Here is a 20189-nt window from a genome sequence, read left to right as displayed (position 1 = left end):
TATCTCCTATTGGTTGTTTCTCTGGAGAACCCTGACTAACACAATGCTCTAGGCAATGCCTGACAGATCAGCCCCGGCTCAATGTGTGTGTGATATACATATTTTTTCTGGCTTATGGAAACTTGCACAAAGCCACTTCTAGGCCTGTTCCCCCACATAATCCACTCCAGGGAAGATGGGGTTTTCTGTGGCAATTCAGCCCTGGCAGGTTCTGGCGGTGCCCTCCCTGCTCCAGTGGAGGACTTCTTACCAACATGCCGCCTGTCCCAGGATGCTCACCCTGTTGGCCTTTCCTTTCTCTTTTTACATGCATGACCTGTCATTCTTTCCACTGCTAGGTGTTCCCAGTGGTAGAGAGGTGATCAAGCACAGAGCAGACCCTATTAAACTTCACTCTTGCATCTTCAGCAGATCTCCTGTTGAGACCTGCAGTATTGTAAAAGTCAGTTCCTGGGAAAAAGGGGGGAGCTTGAGATGGGGGAGGGGCCGTGGTTTGTGCACCACTTGAACTGTTTCATCTTTTTGATCATTTTATTCTATTGCTATGCAGACACCTCTTTGCATGCCATTTGAATTGTGATGGCTCTCACAGAAACTATCTCTGCTGTTCAGAAAAAGGCGATCAAACTTGCCGAACGTTGTTTAAAAGCCCTTGTTTCACATGTGCAGATAATAAAAAAGGAGAGACCCTGGGTGGGTGAGGCAAGGGCTCAGAAACCTGCCTCCTGCCCTCCCTAGATGGGCTTCAAGCTTTAACTTTGAAAAACAGATGGAGGGGCCATCCTTGTGGTGTAGTGGTTAAGTTTGGCATGCTCCGCTTTGGCAGCCTGGGATCACGGGTTCGGATCCCAGGTGCGGATCTACACCACTTGTCAGCCATGCTGTGGCAGTGACCCACGTATTAAGTGGCGGAAGACTGGCAAAGATGTTAGCTCAGGGCTAATCTTCCTCAGCAAAGAGAAAGGAAGAAAGAAAGAAAGAAACAGGTGGAAAACCTGATGTTGGCAGCCACAAAACATTCTCTAGGTCTGTTATCTGTTTCAAACTTCCACCACTGCCCTCTCCCAGCTCCACAGACTCATGCATCCCTGAGCTGCTTAACACATATTTCCAAGTGTGGGAATGTGTAAGGCTGAATGCAGCCTCTTCGTGCTTGTTAAGGGGTCTGGCAGAAGTTAGTGGTAAGGCTGTGAGTTGTGCCCTGCTCAATCTTCCTTTCCGAGGAAAGGAAGCCACTTCCCTTGGGCATGCTGACCATCAGCTGCGCTTCCACTTTGGAAGAGGACCTTCACAACATTATCTGATAACATGCTGATACTTGGGGTCTTTCAGTATGCTGCACCCAGATTGCCCTCGCTCTTCCCTGCAGGGTAATATGAACACCCACACACACACACACACACGCACACTCGCACTCACTGCCTTCCTTACATGCTGGTCAGCCTTCCAGAACCTCCTGAGGCTGGCAGGACTATCCCTAACTATGTTCTTCATGCAAGGGGCTAGACTTGGGCTGGGTTTTGTGACAATGGGATTTGGAGACAAGATGAAGTCCAATGGTTAGGCCAAGGCAGGTGCTACCAATGCACCTGCATCCAGCCTGGTGCTCGATGCATTATGCCTTTAGTGCTTTTAAATCATTCTTTGAGCTTTGGAAAATGTGTCTCCTGCCAGAGCTGCCTCTGGCCTTATACACCTAACATGTAAATCTCTCTGCACGTACAGGAGAGCAAACGAGTGTAAGACAATGGCTACTGCCCCACTGACAATGTGGAAGCATGTGGGGCCTCTTGCACCTGGTGGGTCTCATGTGGATGAAGCCCTGAGGCAGGCAGAGGTGGAAGGGTGGGGGTGGGAGGGGAGTAAAGACATCCCACTGCCTCATCCTTTACACACACGTGTGCGAGCATGGCACATACCACATGCCCTGCACCTGCCTGCTTCCCCTGTGCTCTCTTGACATTCGACACTCTTGAGAGTGTCACAGTCTGAAAAGAGAGTGGAAAAGATAGAATCAGATTTGGACATCCTGATATAAACAGTGAACTCAAAACCAGTTATGTGGTCTGGTTGAAATGGTTTTTTTAAATTGAGATATAATTGACATACAACATTACATTAGTTTCAGGCATACAACATAATGATTCAATATTTGTATATATTGTGAAATGATCACCACAATGACTAGTTAACATCTGTTACCATACAGAGTTACAGAAATTTCTTCTAGTGATAAGAACTTTTCAGATCTATTCTATTAGCCACTTTCCAATATGCAATACAGTATTATTAAGTGTAGTTGCTATGCTGTAGAAATCATTTGTTAATTAATTTTTCATATCCTCATGTTTTATCTCCTGACCCTGACCTCAGCTTCCTGAGGTGGGCAACCTGCCACGGCTATCTCTGGGGCCCCACCTCCGCCAAAGCACAGCACAAGTGTTTGGTGCTTTTATTTGTATATAAATAGGATCAGGAAAAGACCATCAGTGAAAGAGGGCCTGAGAATTTCCTGGGATTCACCCAAAATTTGATCTGTCCTGGGACTTATGAGACACTTTCTCTCTGAGGGTCACTCCGTCTCTGAGAAAGTATTTTCTGTCTGAGGTCCATGCTCTGCAGCCCAGCCAAGGGCTTGAGCTGCTTTCCTGAAATCATAGGGAGTTGGAAGGGATCTCAAAGTTCATTTCACCTAATTCTCTTATTTCACTAATAAGGAAATTGACAAATTTACCCATCAGTGCTTTGCACTCATTATTTCAATTAATCCTCACAGTGACCTTCTAAGATGGGTACTATTACTGCATCCTATGGGATGGGATACACAGTACTGGAGAGATGATGTGACTTGCCCAAGGCCACATAGATTGTTAGCAGTGGGGTTAGAGATTGACGCCCGGTACCCTGACTCTCAGTCTAGGGTCTTTCCATCTTCATCATTTAGACTCAATATTAGTCTAAGAACTCGTGCTGGTGGTTGCTGATATTTTCATACATCTGTGACAAAATATGAAATATACACATATGTCAATAGAAGTTTGTCAACTTCCTTTCTTGGAAAAAACCTGTCTTTTATGATGAGATGGTGTCTTTCCTGCATTGTTGGCATTTGAAATTCCCTTCTTTATGAAATTATAGTGATAATAAGAGGGGGTGGTTTATATCTTTGCTTGACAAAATAAAACATTGGAGATTACATGACAGTCCTCAATGTTTTTAAAGATTTAAAATCCCAAAACCTGGGAATACAATATTCTGTGATGCCATTTATATTGTCAGCAAAGTCGGTAAAGATGAGCAGGAGGTGCCTGCGAGCATTTGACTCATCATCTTCTCAAGCTTGCCATCACCACTCTATGCCCAGCATTGGCCCTGGCACCATCGGGGTAAGAACGTGTCCTCATGGAGCTGGAAGCTTCTACCTGGTTCATTATGCAGACCCTGAATAGTCCCAGGAGGGGTTTGGATGTCTATGGAGAAGGAGAGCCTTCCAGCTGTCACAGGATCCTGCAGGCTTAGGAAGTAGATAGGCTGATTTGACCCTGAATTTGACCATCCCTTCCCATCTCTGGGGGTCTGGACAGGAGAGAGAATGCAAAGAACTGAGAACTTACCTAGTGTGCTCGACACTGCTCGCCTTGCCCCAGCTGGAGAAGTGTAATAGAAAGAAAGGATGCTGTGCAGTGCCGGGGGCCAGATTCCAGGGTCCATTACCAAATAGGGATGTGACCTTGAGCAGGTTCCTTTTGAGCTTTGCGTTATTGTTGTGATGATAAAATTATATGACTTTGGTGAAGCATCTAATTCAGGGCTGGTAGGTACTACACACTCAGTCAGAATTGGTCTCTGTCTCCTGTTGCGAATGTTCTCCTCCTACTTTGTCTCTAGGGGCAGTCTTAGGCAAAACTGAATTGTCTTGCCTTTGGTACCCTTATGTCTACAGTTTTGTACCCCTGGGTTCTTCCAGGCAGGGACAATGCTATTTGATGTCCAAATTCACCGTGAGTGACTCAGAGTTTATGAGGAGAGGATAATGTTTAAGCAAAGGAAAAATTCTGGCAGTGGCATTCTAGACCCCATGGCAGCCAATTGAGGGGGCTGTGCAGCCCCAGCATCCCTGACACATGGCTGCTGGACCCCAGCACCCCACAACCAGGCAGGAGCCCTGTCCTGGGTCAGGCTTGGACCAGGCACCACAGCCTCTGCTGTCAATGCCCATCTTTCTCCTGTTCCATGCACTTGGTGTTACAGCTGACACCTAGGTTGTCACATTCTGACATATGAGGCTATAGGGGTCAAGCAGGGCAGGGGTGGGGGTGAGAACTTGGCTTTCACAGCCAGGTACATGTCAAAACAAATTCCACTCATGATTGGGTGTCAAGCCTGGATCGGGAACTGATTTGGAGCAGAGTGATCTGCTGAAGTCAAACGACAACGTTTGTCTAGCTGGGGCTTGTCTGGCAGAATGTGCTCCCTGGCAGGTCCCAGAGTCCAGGATGGAGGCTTTGAGACAAGAGTGGATGGGAGGCAAGTAGTGGTGTTTTATCCTCCTTTGCCTCATCTTCAAATTTGTGGCTCGCTTGTGTTTGCTGACATTTGAGCAGATTGTACTTATGCAAATAGGCCATTTTGCTTTATTTTGAGTTTCCTACATGCATGGAGACCACTAACTGTCACAAAGGTTTCTTTCCACAGTGGTGACTAACAGCATGGTCGCTCACCCAGCAGCAAGGGAGAGACCTGACTGGGGAGGAAGAGTGTTTAATATTCATGTGAGTCCTGAATAAATGAGGATTTGTGGGGCGGTGCTGGACGATGTTCAACAGGACGGGCTTTGAATTCAGACAGACCTGAGTCTGAGTCTCTGCACTGACACTTATTAGCTATGTGGTTCAGGACAACTTTATTTAACCTCCCTGGTCCTCAGTATGTACATGTGTAAAATGGTGGTATAATAATATATACTGCATGGGAGCACTTTGAGGACTAAGTAAAAATGCATGCAAAGTAGTTTGCAAAAGGCCTAGAAAAAATTTCATCTGGGGTTATTATAGGAAGGTTCTAGTCCACTGCCACTTCAGTTTTACCACTTTATTATGATTTTTCCTTTTGCAATCTGTAAAATTAGGATAATAAGAGGACAACAAAAGGAAGAAAGTAAGAGGAGATCCAGTGGTTGGTGGGCTGGAAGAAATGCTTGGGAGAAGCAACTTGTCCCCCTGTGGCGATGTTTCTAGTGGAACGTTTTGCCCCAGGAATTTCTTTAGTAAATTCTACAAGATTCATTGTAACACTTACTGGGGTGGAATTTTGTTTTTGAAATCTTGAAGGAAAAGGCAGGAGGATTAAGGAAGTATGGGCTACATGTATTAATAAGGGGGCATAGAATTATGATTAATAGATAATCAGTTTCTTGCTTTCTGCAAATAAATGTAGAAAAATAATAAAGAATATTTGGTTGAAAGAATACCTTTATGTCTTTGTCTGACCAAGAAGTGGGGAGTGGTAATGTTTGGGAGGAACAATTGGGGGAAAGTGGCCAATCAGGGACCTCCAGAAATTTCCCCTTCTTTCTCTCTGGAGGACAGCCCATGGGACAGCAGCCAACTTCATACCAGCTGCTTCAAGTTAAGGGATGGTGGGCAGCATTGGCAGTTTGCCAAGAGGCCAAAGCAAGAAAGGTGAAAGGAGAGGATTGGGTACTGTTGCTGAGAAGAAGGGCCAACTCAGGTAGAAAGTGATAATATAGATTAAAATAAAGGAACCAGTCTTCAAATTTTGGAGAGCAAAGAGAATCCAAGATGGTTGCCATAAAGTGTCAACCTAAACTTTAAAAAGAAAAAATTATTATGAACATTTCTGAACATGCCTACCACTCAGCTTCATCAATCAACTTTTTCTTTCATACTTGCTTCATTTTTTTACCCCATTTTAATTTTGCTAAAGTCCATTGTAAACACCCTTAAATACTATAGTATCCACTTTGATTTTTTTAATACAATCACAATGCCGTTTTCAACATCTACCAGATCTAACAATTCTTCATTAAGAATACCCAGTCTTGCACCACCACTTTAAAGAGCTACAAAACTAAATTCAAAAGTTCAAAAATAGACATGAATATATAGAATAAGTTAATATATGATAAAGGTGACAGTGGAAAAGCTGATTTATTCATTGTTGGGTTAATTAGTTAACTTTTTGGAAAAGATAAATTTCAGGATGAATTTCAGATGCACTAACATTTCAGTAAAACCATCCCGGTGGATAAGATTTTCTAGACATAGCACCAAAGGTTGGAAAGCATTTTAGTTTTGCTACCTAAAAAGCTCCTTGTTCTCCCCTTGCCTCCAATAAAAGCAGCACCAAAAACAAATAAATTATATGAAAAATTTAAATAAACTTAGAAATTCTGGAAGAAAATGTTCAACCCATATAAGAGACAAAAGGTTAAGATCTTTAGCATAGGAGTGCTTATAAATCCATTACAACCTTGGCCCTCCAAAAGAAAAATGGGAGGGCACTGTCTGCTTTAATTCACAGGCATTCCACGTTGCAATCTGACAATTTTCTGCTCTCCCTCCTTCACCCAGAGGCCACAAGGAGAATTCCTTGGCAAGGAGGGTTGGGGACATTGGTAAACTATTTATGTTCTAAGAAGTCATGTATTTGGCATTCCTGTGTCCCATCATCTTATCCCAGACTTAACATTATTAGGTGGATGTGTTTTATAATTTGTGATTTGAGCTTCTGGCGTTTTCTTGTTTTATTAAAGGAAATGCTTTCTCTCCTTTTTATTCTTTCATTTTTTAAAATTAATTTCAAAGGAGGGGAGTTAGGTGAAAATATCATTATTCCACGGTCTTTAAATCTACCTCCTTGGATGATGTTTTACAACATTTTTTAATTTCATGGGACTGTATTTAAAAGCAATTTTCTCATATATTTGAAAAATGATACTGGCTCAATATAAGAATGAGAAATATCTGCGCTTACTCCTATTAAAATAAGACATGCTTGCAACTTTGCTGTATGAGTAATGATCTGCTGGGAAGGAAGAAAAGACTGTGCAGCTTGAGTTTACACTGATTTCTTAAGGGAGAGGCATATTGGCACGACCAATTGGTATAACCTTCACAAACTGCATCTCTATACAAAACCACTTCATTCTTCATGTATCTTCCTTGAGTGAAGTTTGGTAACTGACCAAGTCAAAAGATATCCTGCCTTTGAAAAAAGTCTGTATGGGAAAAGGAAAAAAGCAGTAACAGCTGTCACTGAGGGTGAAACGCATCTTTGACATCCCAGATTTAGCCGAATGTCATTAGGTTGGATTTGGATAGCTGAATACTGCTGATATTTGTGCCCTTCAGCAAATTCTATATTTGATTCTCTTATCCCAAGGGCTTTTGTGAAACAGGGAGTATCGTATCAGGAACATAGCTGCAGTCGGCCTCCTAGTCATTATAGTGGGATAAATGGCAAGACATACACCACTCGGCAACAAAAAGGCCAGTGCATGGAGGGGAAGGATGGGGCTAGATTAGTTTTTCACAATTTATCCATTGCCTCTCAGTGTAAGTGCTGGCTGAACTTTTGTTTACTTATTCCTTATAAAATCTCAGGATGTAACCTTGTTATTCGGATATTAAGCATAATCATGGGAATGAACCCTTGGAGTTATAGAATTCTTGTTTTCTAGGATCTCAAAGAAACATATAAATATACATTAATATATATTAAAACATATATATAATATATGAATATATATATATACACACACAAAGAGAGAGAGAATAAAATCTGGCTTATTAAGCAGTCCATCAAGTATGAGTCTCCATTTACTTGCAACTTAGTGCATCTACAAAATAATATTCTCTCCATAATAACAGAGGACAGACTAAGACAAACACTGAGAATGTTACAGGGCATTAGTTGTCAGATCAATACAAAAAGAGTTGCCTTTTACAACTAGAGTTTGTATGGGATGGGATAGAACCAACTCTGCTTCCTCCTGGGTTCTTCTGCCTTGTGTATACAGGTACCCAAGCTAGAAACTTGGGCATCATCCTCTACGTCTCCTACTCTCTACCCATGCCACACCTACGTTATCGCCAAATCCTTTCAAGTTTAACTGCTAAATAGTGATGGAAACTACTGCTGTCTGTCCTCTCTCATTGTCTTCTTTGTCAAGCCCTGCCGTAGCTTCCTTATGATCTCCCCAGATTCCATTCTTATCCTCTTCTAACCCATAGTCCATACTGCTGCCCTCTACTGCTCATTCAAAAATGCAGATTTGATTCTGTCTCTCCTTTAAAAGCTTTCAATGACTCCCTTTCCTCTTCAGGATAAAACCCCAACTTATCAACACGGGATAGACTTTTCCAGACAGAGCCTTGCCTTATCTGTCAACACTCCTCCATCCACAGTCCATGATCCAGCTGCACTGAGATACCTGTAACATGATTCACACGCTTGCTAAATACTTGGTACTTTTGCCTGCTTCTAGCTTTCTGAATTAGCTCCATTCTTTCCCCTACTATCCCGCTTCTTTGCCGGCCTCACTTCTTTCCTTCAAGAGCCAACAAACTATCATATTCCCTCAGAAGCCTTTTTTGAATCCCCCTTCTCTAGGCAGGGTCCCTTTTCCACACTCCCTAGTAACTTATACATAGCTCTTTCATAACATTCACCAAATTTGATTGTAATTGTCTATTTACGTGTCTGGTTCCTTTTCTCTGTCATGTTAAATTGAGATCCCCACTGCTGGAGAATTCCAAATAGATGATCCATGACATATTTCAAGGATGTGGAATACAAGAATTAAGAATCAAATAAAAGGGTAAAAAAGACTTCTTAAGTCTCTTTTATTTTTGAGTATCTGAAATTCTTTCATCCCAGGACACTATAAGATACTGAGTTTCCTTAAAAATACTCAGAGAAATAGCATTATCACTGTTTCATCACAAAAAACATTTTGATCTTTTTAATGCCTTTGAAATTGATTATCCAGCAATGGACTTTATATGATAAATATTGCCCATGCTACTGTCATTACCATGCAACACTTTTGCCCAACTATGCACATGCAGGAAACTTCTACTCATGACACTCCTGGCCAATGCGATTGGGAAACCCAGTGCTGCCATGTTTTGCCTACATTAGCTCTGTGCAGGACTTCTGTCTTCTAACACCATTACATGATGGTTATATTAGAACATGAGTTTCAAAGGAATATGGTTCTAGGTTCAAATCTGACTCTACCATTTGCAATTGTGATACATGACAATGTTACCTAACATCCTTGAACATGATTTTCCTCATCCAAAATGGTGGTTGTAAGGATTAAACAAGGTAATGTACAAGTGCTTCACAAAGAAGGTGGTATATAAGAAGCATTTATGAAGTTATTATTATTATTATTATTCTAAAAGAGGAAAACTAAGAAGAAATAACTTCCCAGATGTTAGGTCCCCATGCTTGCAGAAAGTCAGAGAGGACAATGATTTCCGATGATTCTTTTGAACATGACACCCCAACTTCCATGGCTGAGCCCACATTATACTTTGCCCAGAGTCATATGCAGATATAGATGGGGTTTTTTCCATTGATCCTGGTGGTGTTGATGTTATCAGTATTGGAATCAAGATCTCCGAAGGGTCAGATATTTCTGAGACTCACTGAGCAAGATCTTCCTCAAAGACAATGACTAGGGTGGAGGGATATGGAAAAGAAAGGAGAGAGAGAGACACAGAAACTGCCCAGGCTTCTAACCCCCTAAGAGATAAAGATGTTGGGATCTCAGCCAACACCCTTAAGTAATAAGGAGTGATGGGAGAGAAAAGCTGACAGTCTGTGACATGTGACATGTGACTTCCCAGTGACCCAGAGACTGGATTTGTTCTAAATGGGAAGAGCTGGCATAGTGACATCAGGAGCAGTTTCCAACGCAGCGAGCAGCTCACATACCACTTGCAAAGGCAAATGGCCAGAGGGAAAGAAATTATTCAGAGGACCAGAGCTCTGCTTTGGACACGAAATTGACAATGCATTATTAAACTTCCCTTGAGCCATTCACCATACCCATTCCAGCACGGAAAGTTTCCTCACTCAAAGAAGCAGAAATCTCTCATGTTTTGAATTTACCAGACAAGTCCATTGAAGGCTTGGTACATAAAAAGCTGCCTTTGCTTTATAGAATTCACTGAATTTTGTTTCTTTGAGTTCTTTGTTGGTTTGGTTTTGTTTTTACATAATGAACTTGCCTAATGCATTTACAGGCTAAGTCAATATCTATTAACATGAAAATGCACACACTCTTTGCCTCAGCAGTCCCTCTGTGGGGCTTCTAGACTTCAGAAATCAAAACCCCAGTGGGCGTCATTCCCATATGTGGGTGTTCACAGCAGCATTCATGAAGGTTGCAAACAGTTGGAAGCAACCTGAATGTCAATGAAAAGGAGAAGTTAAACAAAACAGGAACATCAGGCTATGGACTATTATATAGCTGCGATAAAGAATAACCATGATTTACGTGTACTGGCCTAAGATACGTCCGAAAATGAAAAAATAGATATATTTTTTTTCTTAAAGATTGGCACCTGAGCTAACATCTGTTGCCAGTCTTCTATTTTATTTTTCCTTCTTCTCCCCAAAGCTCCCCAGTCCATAGTTGTATATTCTAGTTGTGAGTGTCTCTGATTGTGCTATGTGGGATGCCACCTCAGCATGGCCTGATGAGTGGTACTAGGTCCTTACACGGGATCTGAACTGGTGAAATCCTGGGCTGCCATAGCAGAGCATGTGAACTTAACAACTCAGCCACGGGGCCGGCCCCCAAAATATATATTTTTAAGGGAAAAAAAGAATTTTCAGAGTAAAGTGTAAAAAATGTTTCTATGAACAAAGAGAAGGGTACGAAAGAGTGCTCCCCTAAAAATGCTAACATTGGGTATTTCAAGAGGGTGGGATTGGAGGTAGTAAAGTCATTAAACATGTCATTACGCTTCTCTTTGACTTACAATAAAGATTACAGACTATGTTCATAATTATTAAAAATCTAGTTAGGTAAAATATATGTGTGTGTACGCATACATAATACATATATATATATATATACCCATGTAACAATAAGTATAAATATATATAGTTCAAACTAAAACAAATGAAATTAGGCAAACTTGTCTTTAGGATCCAAGAGCAGAGGGAGAGCAGGACACAAATGTATTGACTGCGTACTTTGAGTCAGTGCGTGATATATGCAGTTTCATTTAATCCTCACAATTCAATGAAATAAATATTAGTAGTCCTCTTGTACAGTTGAGGAAACTGAAGTGCAGATAGACCAAACTGTTTGCCCTGGTCATATAGTTAGTAAGGGGTAAAGCCAGGAATTTAACCCAAATCTGTTTATCTTCAAAGGCTGTAACTTTCACAAACCCAATTTTATAAAGTAATTCCTTTGAAAAGTATAGATTTCTTTTTACAAAGCTTATACAGATATAAGTAACTAAAGAATGTTCATTTCTTGTTTGTTAAATCTCTTACATAACTGAAGAAGCAATTCATTGAAAGTAACAATTCTACACAATAGAATTGTATTGTACAATTCTAGAATAACAATATAACATTACTCTATTCTGGACAGATTTTTATCACTACCCTGTCATAAACCTTCCTCTATATATTTAATCAAGAAATGACATTTGATGATTTTTGTTGTTACCATGAAATTAGTATTTTAGAGTAATATCACACTTGTGAAAGTAAAGAAGGTCATAGAAAAGGAAACACAGAACAATGTGTTCAGAAAAAAATAACCACATACTGTTAGTATATATGATAGGTGAAGCAGATTCCTGGTTAAAGGATCATAGTCCATGTCTCAGTTTTCTCAGCTATAAAAATGCAGAAACAAAAGATGTTGGTCCTTGAAGCATCGTTGATCATAGACACCTTGAATTTATTTTCATGTCGACTTGGCGGAGTTCACCACTCATGACATTTGCTCAGTTATATTCTCTTTTCCTGTGACTTCATGGAATCTCAGGCAGATCCTGGCGTATTTGTTTACTTTTAGTTCTAAATAGGGTCATTTAATTAATTATTTCTCCCCTTAAAGTATTAAAAGGTCCAATCCAGTCTAATATTAAAACTTGAATCTCAGGTGCAATCCATAACTTCTTTCCTTTCTTTAACTCTTACCTTACTCACCAAGCACCTACAGCTGGGGAAGAGGCATGATATGGTCTTCCATTCTTTATCCTTCACTCCTCACTTTGTTTTCTGCATATCCTGGGATCTAAGCACAGGAAAGCCAGCTCTGGTGGTCTAGTGATTAAGATTCAGTGTTCTCACTGACATGGCCTGGGTTCGTTTCCCGGTCAGGGAACCACACTACCCGTCTGGCAATTTTCATACTTTGATAGCTACACATTGCTGTGATGCTGAAAGCTATGCCACCAGTATTTCAAATACCAGTGGGGTGACCTATGTTGGACAGGTTTTAGCGAAGTTTCCAGGCTAAGACAGACTAGGAAGAAGGACCTGGCCCTTTCCAAAAACATTGGCCATGAAAACCCTGTGAATAGCAGTGGAGCTTCGGAGCATTGTCTGATACAGATCCGGAAGGTGAGAGGATGGCACGAAAAGACGGGGCAGGGTTCTGCTCTGCTGTCCACAGGGTCACCAGGAGTTGGGATCTACTTGACAGCACTAGCAAGCCAAGGGAAGGGGGATTAAATAAAGAAAGGAAGACTTTCATGTCACTGGTGTCACTGCAACCCTCTCTTGGCTAAGCTTGGCTGTCTAGTCTCCCCATATATCTTACTCCTGAAGAACTCTTGCCCCGATGGTGTGCCCTCTTGTATGGTAACTCAAGCCCAGGCACCTCCCAAGTGGCCATAGGAAACTTGTTCATCCTTGTCAGACCAATGGGTGTTGGTGTGGGTGGCTGCCTATTGTTGTTCTCTCTCCTATCCTCACCCTACGATTGCACATGGCCACAGCTGGTCTCTAGCCCCCTGAATTCCAGTGGGGGAACACGTACTAGAGCAGGCACATATATGTCATGAGTTTCACATACAATCTCAAGGAACCTTTCACCTTATCTCCTTCCTTCACCCGTGGAGCCCACAAGTCGACACTTCCTAAATATCCTGGAAGATATTTCTGGGAGATACTGGCTGGGAGAGACTCTTCTCCACTTCTCATGGGCACCCTCAATCTCTATGAATATTTCTCTTGGGTCCCCATCACTTGATTTGGAGGAAGCCACCCTTGAAAAGGAAAGAAAGTGGAGAAGAGATATCACAGTCCTCCTCGTTAGTCTAAAAATCTTCTTTCTATGAATCTCTTAAGTCATCCATTTGAATCTCTGGACCTGTCTTACATTCACTGCTGGGCATTGATGAGGCTGCTGGTTGCTGGACAGGCTCTGCTTCCTTTGAGTACGTTTTGACAGGATGCTTCTAGTTCCTCTCTTTAAAATGAGAAGTTACTTCTCATCCATTGTTCTCAGCTTTGGGGCTTCAGCCAACATTCCAAGACATGGGAAAAGTCCCACTCGACATCCTGTTATCTAAGAAAAATGCTTTTTTTTAGGTCAACAATTTATCAAGAAAATTAGAGAACAGAAGTTCAAGTCCTTCAAAAGAAACAAGCCAAGTTACAAAATCATGGAAGTTTTAGAGCTTAAAAAGATCTTAGACATAGTGCCTTTCCATTATCTTTGAAGAAAATATGTTCCAGAAAGGAGAATAGACTTACCCAAGGTCATGGCTAGTTAGTTAGGGGTAGTCCTGGCTCTATCTCTCATTTTCTTACTTGATAAAGGCACAAGTAGTAGAAAGTATTTTTTTCTTCACTGTGCTGCTTCTCTGCTGTTATCACCCATTTTTATCATCGGGGGTATACTGGGCAGAATTTATGACTGAACAATGTTTGGAGATATCAAGATTATAGTAAAATATATTCATCTGGAACATAATAAAAAAACCTGAAGCAACAGGAATTTTCACAGTTTCTTTATTTTGCTTTTATGAGGAAGGGGTAAAGGACATGCAAACAAATTGACACGAGGGACTTGTCCAAAAAAGAAGTTTTCAAGATATGTAATTTCTTGATGAATCTGGTTAATACAGTTTCTCCCCATTTAAAAACTGAAATAATAAATTTTGATATTTTTGTAGTTTTTTTGTCACCTACAAAAAGCTTTTATACACATCATCTGAAATGCTACACTGAGAAGTGAGGTTATATTAAGGAACTTGAAGCATTGTGAGTGCCTTTTGAATTATTAAGGGAAGATGGAATTTTGCTCTGTGGATTTAGTGTTAAGCGTGTTATTTAGAAATAATCCTTCCACATGTGATTTTAGCGGGTGGAAATTCTCTACTAACTAAAACATCCCAAAGACTAAAGTGTGTCACTTTCCCAGTCGTTCTGGATATTGGATTGCCATTCTGATGTATTTATGATGGGCAAACACTACTGTTTAAGACAAAGTCCCTAAATCCTTTCTCCCATAATATGTATCAAAACTCTTAAATTATATTCTAGAAATTTATCCTAGGAAAATAATTAGACAAGTGTACAAAGCTGCTTTATAATGATATTCAGTGCAGTATTATCTTTTAATTTTCAATATTAGGGACTATTTCTTTATTAACCTCACTGTCTAATAAAATAGGAATGGGCTCAAAGATATTACATAGCAATGAAATGGAATTCTATACAATCAATAAAATTGTGATGTAGAAGACAATTTCATGACATTTGAATACATTAATACTATTTTGTTTAGTGAATGATTCAGGCCTTGGGGCCAGCCTCGTGGCTGAGTCGTTAAGTTTGCGCGCTCTGCTTCAGCGGCCCAGGGTTTCGCTGGCTTGGATCCTGGGCGCGGTCATGGCACTGCTCGTCAGGGTATGTTGACGTGGCGTCCCACATGCCACAACTAGAAGGGCACGCAACTAAAATATACAACTATATACTGGGGGGATTTGGAGAGAAAACGCAGGAAAAAAAAAAGAAGATTGGCAATAGTTGTTAGCTCAGGTGCCAATCTTTAAAAAACAAAAAAGATTCAGGCCTCAAGGTGTACAGTAAAATCACAATTTTGATTTAAAAAATTCTCTGTCTATAAGTTTGTTTGACCTAGCAAGAGAAAGAGAAGTGCTAAGATGTGGACCCTTTGGTTTGCTGCCCCTGAGGCTCTGTTTGCACGAGCTGATAAGACTGATAAATGTGTGAGATCTTTATGTTTTGGGCCAAGGAAGGGAAAGACATTTTGGGGATGGAGATACCTAGGGAGATGGAGGGAAAAAGAGAGGACGATGATTTGAATGACGTGGACTCTGGGGCCGGCCCCGTGGCCGAGTGGTTAAGTTCGCGCACTCTGTTTTGGTGGCCCAGGGTTTCTCAGGTTCAGATCCTGGGCGCGGACATGGCACTGCTCATCAGGTCACGCTGAGGCAGCGTCCCACATGCCACAACTAGAAGGACCCACAACTAGAATATACAACTATGTACTGGGTGGATTTGGGGAGAAAAAGCAGGGAAAAAAAAAAAAAAGATTGGCAACAATTGTTAGCTCAGGTGCCAATTTTTAAAAAAATGGCATGGACTCTGTTCCAAAACCCAGCCAGAGAGACTGGTTTCGAAACTTGAGAGAGAAGTTAGGGGAAGAAGCTGAAGGCTGTGTTGGTAAAAACTGCCAGTCTCTGGGTACCCACAATGCCACTTCAGGACCGAGGTAACAAAGCTTCAGAGGTTTGGGAGAAGGCCACTGGTCCACTGTGTCCCCAACCTCCAACTCGGCTATGGTGGCACCAACGGAGGACTATTGTGCCCACTAGAGGGGCCATCTCATGGAGGGCAGTGGCAGGGAGTGCAAAGGAGGCTGTGGCAGAAGAGAGCTGTGTTTCCAAGCATGTGTATGACACTATCACCCAGCACCCATGGAAAAAAACACTATGACATGCCCTGAGGGGGAGCTGAAGTTCAGGGTGAGCAAGCAGGGACTGGGATCTGTCACAGTTTGTGCCTTAATCTAATGCAGGGTTTCTCAACCTCAGCACTATTGACATTAGGGGCCAGATAATTCTTTGTCGTGGGGGCCATCCTGTGCATTGTGGGATGTTTAGTAGCATTCCTGACCTCTACCCACTAGATGCCAGTAGTAGCCCCTCCCCTAATTTGTGACCCTAAATGAAACATCTCCAGATATTGTAGAATGTCTCCTGGGGGCAAAGTCTCCCCAGGCAGAGAACCACTAAGCCAATGGAACTGCAGTGGCAATCACAGGTTGGCGAAAATCATTGCACGAAACTGCTAACATTTGTTAAGTATTTAAACTGCCCTGGGTCTTCATGCTTTTAACTCATGGAACTAAAAGTGCTTCATGTTTTTAACTCATGGAATGCTCACAACTCCATGAGGTAGGTTCTGGACTTATCTTCATGTTATAGATGAGGAAAGGAAAGCATAGAGGGGATAAGCAACTCTCCCAAGCTCACAGTGATACAACCAGAAGCCCTGCTACAATGTTAACAACTGGGGACTTTCTGTGTGATTGCTATTTTTCTTTTTCTTTGTAGCTTTTAAAATTTTTTCGTATTCTTCAAATATTTTCCAATAAAATAAATCACCTTCACAAAAATTATTAAGCAAGTAATTCAACAAGAGCCAGGGCTGCAGGACTCCTGGGATGTGGAATGAGGTCGTGAGCATATCTTAGCAAAGAGCCCCTGTGTGTCTCCTTGTACACCATCCCAAGAAAAGATCAAGATGGCCAACAAGATTTTAAACTAAGACCGAAAAACAACGGGATAAAAGAGAGACTTGACAAAGGATGTGTTCTCATGGTTTGCCAGTTCAGTCTTCATCTTCTCTCTCTTGACTATGCAGTGGTCCATGGCCTGCCACCTGCAGGCACCCACTGGAGAGCAGCCCCTCACCTTCATTAGGCAACGATCTGTTGGTGTGGTCGTGGAGCTGTTTCTGTGATGGAGGGCTGGCAGGGTGTGGGTGGACAGGTCTGGAGGCCGAGGCTCCTAGAAACAAAGGGCTGAGGCCCACAGGATGGGATTGCATCTTACACGTGTGTCAAGCACTGGCTGGGGCAGGCGCTCCGAGTGACTCCTGCTGAGGCTGGGGCTGGCAGCTGAGCATTTAGCAGAGCCTGCCTGTCAGTCACTGCTTACGCTCATCCCTTAATGGCTCATGCCTTGTCATTTGCCTGGTGTCGCTTTTATCTTAAGTGAATTTAACAATGGTGAAAGGTGCCAGTCTGAAGTCCCCAGAGAGGAGCTTTGCCGGAAGAGTAGTTGGAATGAAAGTTTCCCCGACCAAATTGCCTTCGTGGCCCCACCCCAGGAGTAAGTAACCCCATGGCTTCAGGGGTACCCTGGAGGCTGGGCTGAGCCAGACGAGTTCTTCCCACAGCTCAGCAGGAATCCTTAAGGGAAGCCAGCTGCATGCAGGTCTGCAAAACGGGAGACATCTTGCAATTGCTTTTTCCTTAATTTCCACACTCAAGAGTATTTCAGGAGGAATTTAATCTCTATGTTTCTGGTTCATTTACGCTTAACTTGTCACAGGATTCTTTCCAAAGAGCCATTTGGTCCCCAAGAGAACTTGTGAGCTTTTTAAACATATATCCATCTTTTTTTTTGAAACTAGCCAGGTTCAAAGCAATGTCTGTGCTACACATGAATATCAGATGGTTTTCAATTTCAAATCCAGTTCAGTTCCTAAGAGCGGTTCTGTGAGGCAGCCCATCAAACAAACCAATGACAGGTGAAAGCAGGGATCAGCTTGCCCTCGCAGGGCTGGGATCAAAGTTGGGGTATGAAATGAGTGAGCAGGAGAGGGAGGAATAGAGGAGGAAAAAAGACGAAGAGAGAGGCCGAAGGTATAATAATTCCAGCTCCCTTGTCTGACCTCTCGCTGTATACTAGGTACTGAGGTACCTAGGTACTGTATACTAGGTATTGCTAAGTACTTTGTATGTAACTTCATGTAACAACACTATAGCAACTTTCAGGTTGCCAAGAAATGAGTTTCCCTGTTTTACGGATAAACTTAAGTAAAATATCCAGTTCCCACAGGTAGTAACTGAGGTAGCCAGAACTGAATCCAGCTCCATCTGAATCCAAATAAGCAACATTGAAATGAAGAGAAAAAATGGAGAAAAGAGGCAGAAAGGGCCCTCCCTTTGCCACTGCTAACGTAGTGTAATCTAAGGCCAGGGACTCTTTTTCTCTGTTCCCATCCTTATCGCCCCAGACAGCATTGTGGGATCGGGAGCGAGTCTGGCTGATTTCTCTCCATCTCATTGTCCAGACTGCGGTTCCATTGGAAGAGCTTCCTTTCAGCCGCCATTCTAGGGCGCTGTCTCCTCCTCACCCAGGAAACTAAGCTTGAAGGAGAGCTGGGAAGGGCTGAGCTTTCCGACCTGTGGGTGAAACTTGACTTTACTCTTGAAAAGAACTGGAGACATATAACTTCCTAGGCACCAAGGGCAATTATTTGTGGAGGGAACTTGTATTTTTAAGACAAAATTCGCTCATACATTCTGGAAATTGAAAAAGAAAAAACAGGGGTGTGTGTGTGTGTGCGCGCGCGTGTGTTGGCAGGATATCTGTGGGAGCAGAGGACAATTTTCAGCTCTACTAGAGCCCTGGTTTGCTTATCTCGGTTGAACAGTAGTTTGCCTGTGGCCTTAGTTCCCACTCCGTTTAGTTCATGCAGTGCTGAGGACCTCTGATGGCAAGACTGTTGTACTTGATACTAAATATACCACAGTGAGGAAGAAGCTATCACATGCGTTTATTTTCGTTGTTTTTGTCCAGCACTGCTGCTTTTTCTGCAATTTACATAGATGATCCTGGCGATCGCCAAGGCTTAAGGGCACTCTTAGGCTCCCTGGTACTTCTTTCTCATCTATTTAAATGCATGTATGGGCACTGCAGTCACTTTTATTTCAAGGACTCTCTACTAAATTAATAAGTGTAGAACTTCCAAAAGAGATGACAAAAAGTACTAATATAGGGGCCACCAAAGTGCATGAGGATCCAAGAGGATCTTGACCGCAGGTCCTGCCATTCTAGAAAAAAGCAGCTTGTAAGTCCATGCCTGAGGAAAGAGAAGTTTGAGGGGGTGGGAAAATGTGATTTGGAGCCAGGACAGGGGTTTTTCCTGGGTCTCCGAGGTTCATAAATTCTTTTTGGATGCAAAGGCGTGGAAGGTGACTTACCTCTATCCACTTCTAAGAGCTAATGTTGGCAACAGATGTCACCAAGGATTGAAGAACTGTAAGGAGAGGGAAAGATGCTAGTTTCAAGAGGCAGCAGCTATGTCAAAGGACTGGGATAGATGCGTCTAGGTTTGATTAGTCTCCCTCTACTATTGGCTGCACTGGCATCCATGGTCTACCCCATACAATGCTGTATTTTACCACCATTAGGCCTACATTGCCTTTCCCTGTTTCACATGGGCTTGTTGTGTTTCCACACAGCAACCTCTACTCAAAAACTTTCAACGGCTTCCCATTGCCTGCCCCATGAGCTCCAAACTCATCTCCCCAGCTCCAAAATTCTTTTCCACTTTTACTCTCAACATTTCCTCAACAATGTGCACAAACACTCTATTCTATTAAAACTGATACGTTTGTCACATAGGGTGACCCACTGTCCCAGTTTGCCAAAGACGGAGGGGATTCCCAGGACACAGAATTTTCGATGCTAGAACCAGGAAAGTCCTGGTCAAACTGGGATGAGTAGGTTACTCCATGTAAGTCAGTCCTGGTTGAAGAAATATTGAGTTTTTCTGCTTCCCTACCCTCATGCTTGTCCTCCTGCATAAAATGCCACCCTCTTTTTCTCTACCTATTAGAAGTGTATTCATCTGCTAAGGTCCATACTAAACTCCAGCTCCTGGGTGAATCTTTCCCAGATCCTCCTCAGTGACAACACATTTCTCTTTCCTTTGAATCCCAATAGCTCTGGTTGCCTGGAAGATTCATAGGGGAGAAATAGAGTAGAGTGGTTGGGAACATGGACTTAGGAGGAAGGTAGGTATGTGTTCTAAATCTATAATGACAATTGTTACTCGGATGCAGTTACTTAACCTCTCTGTGCCTCAGTTCCCTCATATTTAATGGAGGGGAGCAGGGGAAAAGGGGTGCA

Source organism: Equus przewalskii, unplaced genomic scaffold, assembly GCF_037783145.1.
Source record: "Equus przewalskii isolate Varuska unplaced genomic scaffold, EquPr2 ChrUn-3, whole genome shotgun sequence".
Taxonomy (NCBI): Eukaryota; Metazoa; Chordata; class Mammalia; order Perissodactyla; family Equidae; genus Equus; species Equus przewalskii.
This window is presented reverse-complemented; position numbering follows the sequence as displayed.